This window comes from Epinephelus lanceolatus, chromosome 9 (assembly GCF_041903045.1).
Source record: "Epinephelus lanceolatus isolate andai-2023 chromosome 9, ASM4190304v1, whole genome shotgun sequence".
Classification (NCBI taxonomy): Eukaryota; Metazoa; Chordata; class Actinopteri; order Perciformes; family Serranidae; genus Epinephelus; species Epinephelus lanceolatus.
In genome coordinates this window covers 664,442-670,794 of record NC_135742.1, presented here as the reverse complement: position 1 = coordinate 670,794, position 6,353 = coordinate 664,442, and positions in this window count along the sequence as shown.

The following is a 6,353-nucleotide window of genomic DNA, read 5'->3' as shown; positions in this document are numbered from 1 at the left end:
GAATAATGTTTATATAACATGCTGATCTCACCGATAACAATAGTACAGCCAGAATATTCGCATTTAAAAAACATTTTTACGGTCTGCAAATCATGTTTATGTTTTGAATTTGTGTTTTGGCCTGTTGCGCCACCCACCGCCGTCTACCAGTCACACAGTCAGTAGAGTCTCAGCATCAGTTACAGTTACGACTGAGCTACAGCAGCACGGCAAGCAGCATTAGCAGTGTCCCGGTACATAGCATTAGCAGTGTCCCGGTACATAGCATTAGCAGTGTCCCAGTACATAGCATTAGCAGTGTCCCAGTACATAGCATTAGCAGTGTCCCGGTACATAGCATTAGCAGTGTCCCGGTACATAGCATTAGCAGTGTCCCAGTACATAGCATTAGCAGTGTCCCAGTACATAGCATTAGCAGTGTCCCAGTACGTAGCATTAGCAGTGTCCCAGTACATAGCATTAGCAGTGTCCCAGTACATAGCATTAGCAGTGTCCCAGTACATAGCATTAGCAGTGTCCCAGTACATAGCATTAGCAGTGTCCCGGTACATAGCATTAGCAGTGTCCCAGTACATAGCATTAGCAGTGTCCCAGTACATAGCATTAGCAGTGTCCCAGTACATAGCATTAGCAGTGTCCCAGTACATAGCATTAGCAGTGTCCCAGTACATAGCATTAGCAGTGTCCCGGTACATAGCATTAGCAGCCGGCTTCTCCTCAGCTGTATCCTGGCAGCAGCGTTAGCAGCAGAGAAGCCGGACTTGCTCAAACGGTCCGCTGGAAAACTGAAGATCAAGGACGTGGCGACGCGGTCCTGCCACGGCAGCCGTCCGTGGGCAAACAAATCAGTCTCCAGCGTGCCACTGTCCAGCAACCTCAAATCTGTAGGGGAGGGGGGGGGACACGACTCACAGCAGTATTTTGAATTTGAGTGCAGTAACTGTTTTGGCCACATTCTTACATACAGCGCCTTTAAATATCTTGGCGTTGTCCTTGAACCTACTTTATCCTTCAAAAAACAAGTCAAAAGAGTAATGCAGACTGACAAATATAATTTGGCTAATTTTAGATATATGAGGAACTGTCTAACATCCACTGCTGCGCTTCTTTATATGAATGCAGTGATCATTTCTCATCTAACATACTGTATGAGAAGCTGGACCCATGCAAAAAGTACAACGCTGAAACCCATTCTCTCTCTGTACAAGCAGGTTCTCAAAGTGCTGAAAACCAAATACTCACCATCATTCTCAGCAAATATAAATACAAACATCAAAATACGCTGACGCCTGCCTATTGTTTAAGATACTAAATGGCATGGCTGCTCCACCTCTCAGTGCTTTTGTTAAACAAAAAACATCTGACAACAGGTCTGGATGGACAGGTTGTGCTGCTGCCGTGGTCCTGCCAGATGCCTCCTGCTGCTGCTGCCATCATTAGTCATTAGTCATACTTCTACTGTTATTATACACATATGACTATTGTCACACATGTATACTGCCAGATATTAATACATACTTTCAACATATTGTACCACAGTAGCCAGAACTATAACTATAATATTATTACTTTCATTAATGTTGTTGTAAGCTACTGTCATTACCTGCATCTCTCTCTCTCTCTCTCTCTCTCTCTCTGTCTCTCTCTGTCTCATTGTGTCATACGGATCACTGTTAATTTATTATGCTGATCTGTTCTGTACGACATCTATTGCACGTCTGTCCGTCCTGGAAGAGGGATCCCTCCTCAGTTGCTCTTCCTGAGGTTTCTACCGTTTTTTCCCCGTTAAAGGGTTTTTTGGGGAGTTTTTCCTGATCAGCTGTGAGGGTCATAAGGACAGAGGGATGTCGTATGCTGTAAAGCCCTGTGAGGCAAATTGTGATTTGTGATATTGGGCTTTATAAATAAAATTGATTGATTGAAATTGATGGATGAATGATAGATGGATGGATGATAGATGGATGGATGGATGGATGATGGATGGATGCTAGATGGATGATGGATGGATGGATGGATGATGGATGGATGAATGATGAATGGATGATGGATGGATGGATGATGGATGGATGGATGGATAGATGATAGATGGATGGATGATAGATAGATGATGGATGGATGGATGATAGATGGATGGATGGATGATGGATAGATGGATGGATGGATGGATGATGGATGGATGGATGGATGGATGGATGGATGGATAATGGATGGATGGATGGATGGATGATGGATGGATAGATGTTAAATGGATGGATGGATGATGGATGGATGATAGATGGATAGATGTTAAATGGATGGATGGATGGATGGATGGATGGATGAATGGATAGATGTTAAATGGATGGATGGATGATGGATGGATGATAGATGGATAGATGTTAAATGGATGGATGGATGGATGGATGGATGAATGGATAGATGTTAAATTGATGGATGGATGATGGATGGATGGATGGATGAATGGATAGATGGTTAAATGGATGGATGGATGGATGGATGGATGATGGATGGATGGATGGATGGATACATGGTTAAATGGATGGATGGATGATGGATGGATGGATAGATGGTTAAATGGATGGATGGATGGATGAATGGATAGATGTTAAAGGGATGGATGGATAGATAGATGGATGGATGGTTGAATGGATGGATGGATGATGGATGGATGGATAGATGGTTAAATGGATGGATGGATGGATGGATGAATGGATAGATGTTAAAGGGATGGATGGATAGATAGATGGATGGATGGTTAAATGGATGGATGGATGATGGATGGATGGATAGATGGTTAAATAGATGGATGGATGATGGATGGATGAATGGATAGATGGATAGATGATAGATGGATGGATGATAGATGGATGATGGATGGATGGATGATAGATGGATGGATGGATGGATAGATAGATGGATGGATGGATGGATAGATGTTTAAATGGATGGATGGATGATGGATGGATGGATGGATGATGGATGGATGGATGGATGGATACATGGTTAAATGGATGGATGGATGATGGATGGATGGATGAATGGATAGATGGTTAAATGGATGGATGGATGATGGATGGATGGATGGATGGATGGATGAATGGATAGATGGTTAAATGGATGGATGGATGATGGATGGATGGATAGATGGTTAAATGGATGGATGGATGGATGATGGATAGATGGTTAAAGGGATGGATGGATAGATGGATGGATAGATGGTTAAATGGATGGATGGATGATGGATGGATGGATGGATGATGGATGGATAGATGGTTAAATGGATGGATGGATGATGGATGGATGGATAGATGGTTAAATGGATGGATGGATGGATGAATGGATAGATGGATGGATGATAGATAGATGATGGATGGATGGATGATAGATGGATGGATGGATGGATAGATGGATGGATGGATGGATGGATGGATGATGGATGGATGGATGATGGATGGATGAATGATGAATGGATGATGGATGGATGGATGGATGGATGGATGGATGATGGATGGATGGATAGATGGATGGATGATAGATGGATGATGGATGGATGGATGATAGATGGATGGATGGATGGATGGATGGATGATGGATGGATGGATAGATGGATGGATGGATGGATAGATGGTTAAATGGATGGATGGATGATGGATGGATGGATGGATGGATGATGGATGGATGGATGGATGGATACATGGTTAAATGGATGGATGGATGATGGATGGATGGATAGATGGATGGATAGATGGTTAAATGGATGGATGGATGATGGATGGATGGATGGATGGATGGATGAATGGATAGATGTAAAATGGATGGATGGATGATGGATGGATGGATGGATGGATGGATGGATGATGGATGGATGGATGGATGGATGGATGGATACATGGTTAAATGGATGGATGGATGATGGATGGATGGATGAATGGATAGATGGTTAAATGGATGGATGGATGATGGATGGATGGATGGATGGATGAATGGATAGATGGTTATATGGATGGATGGATGATGGATGGATGGATAGATGGTTAAATGGATGGATGGATAGATGGATGAATGGATAGATGGTTAAAGGGATGGATGATAGATAGATGGATGGATGGTTGAATGGATGGATGGAAGATGGATGGATGGATAGATGGTTAAATGGGTGGATGGATGATGGATGGATGGATGAATGGATAGATGATAGATGGATGATGGATGGATGGATGATAGATGGATGGATGGATGGATGATGGATGGATGAATGATGAATGGATGATGGATGGATGGATGATGATGGATGGATGGATAGATGATAGATGGATGGATGATAGATGGATGATGGATGGATGGATGATAGATGATGGATGGATGGATGATAGATGGATGGATGGATGGATGGATGAATGATGAATGGATGATGGATGGATGGATGGATGGATGGATGGATGGATGAATGATGGATGGATGGATGATGGATGATAGATGTTAAATGGATGGATGGATGATGGATGGATGGATAGATGTTAAATGGATGGATGGATGATAGATGGATGGATAGTTAAATGGGTGGATGGATGGATGGATGAATGGATAGATGGTTAAATGGATGGATGGATGATGGATGGATGGATGATGGATGGATGGATGGATGGATGATGGATGGATGGATGGATACATGGTTAAATGGATGGATGGATGAATGAATGGATAGATGGTTAAATGGATGGATGGATGATGGATGGATGGATGGATGGATGAATGGATAGATGTTATATGGATGGATGGATACATGGTTAAATGGATGGATGGATGAATGAATGGATAGATGGTTAGATGGATGGATGGATGATGGATGGATGGATAGATGGTTAAATGGATGGATGGATAGATGGATGAATGGATAGATGGTTAAATGGATGGATGGATAGATGGATGAATGGATAGATGGTTAAAGGGATGGATGATAGATAGATGGATGGATGGTTGAATGGATGGATGGAAGATGGATGGATGGATAGATGGTTAAATGGATGGATGGATGATGGATGGATGGATGAATGGATAGATGATAGATGGATGATGGATGGATGGATGGTGGATGGATGGATGGATGGATGAATGATGAATGGATGATGGATGGATGGATGGATGATGATGGATGGATGGATAGATGATAGATGGATGGATGATAGATGGATGATGGATGGATGGATGATAGATGATGGATGGATGGATGATAGATGGATGGATGGATGGATGAATGATGAATAGATGATGGATGGATGGATGGATGGATGGATGGATGGATGGATGAATGATGGATGGATGGATGATGGATGATAGATGTTAAATGGATGGATGGATGATGGATGGATGGATAGATGTTAAATGGATGGATGGATGATAGATGGATGGATAGTTAAATGGGTGGATGGATGGATGGATGAATGGATAGATGGTTAAATGGATGGATGGATGATGGATGGATGAATGAATAGATGTAAAATGGATGGATGGATGATGGATGGATGGATGATGGATGGATGATGGATGGATGGATGGATACATGGTTAAATAGATGGATGGATGATGGATGGATGGATGGATGAATGGATAGATGGTTAAATGGATGGATGGATGATGGATGGATGGATGAATGGATAGATGGTTAAATGGATGGATGGATGATGGATGGATGGATGGATGGATGGTTGAATGGATGGATGGATGGTTAAATGGATGGATGGATGATGGATGGATGGATGGATGATGGATGGATGGATAGATGGTTAAATGGATGGATGGATGATGGATGGATGGATGGATGGATACATGGTTAAATGGATGGATGGATGATGGATGGATGGATGGATGGATGAATGGATAGATGGTTAAATGGATGGATGGATGATGGATGGATGGATGAATGGATAGATGGTTAAATGGATGGATGGATGATGGATGGATGGATGGATGATAGATGTTAAATGGATAGATGGATGGATGAATGGATAGATGGTTAAAGGGATGGATGGATAGATAGATGGATGGATGGTTGAATGGATGGATGGATGATGGATGGATGGATGGATGAATGGATGATGGATGGATGGATAGATGGTTAAATGGATGGATGGATGATGGATGGATGGATGGATGAATGGATAGATGTTAAAGGGATGGATGGATAGATAGATGGATGGATGGTTGAATGGATGGTTAAATGGATGGATGGATGATGGATGGATGGATAGATGGTTAAATGGATGGATGGTTGAATGGATGGATGGATGGTTAAATGGATGGATGGATAGATGTTAAATGGATGGATGGTTGAATGGATGGATGGATGGTTAAAT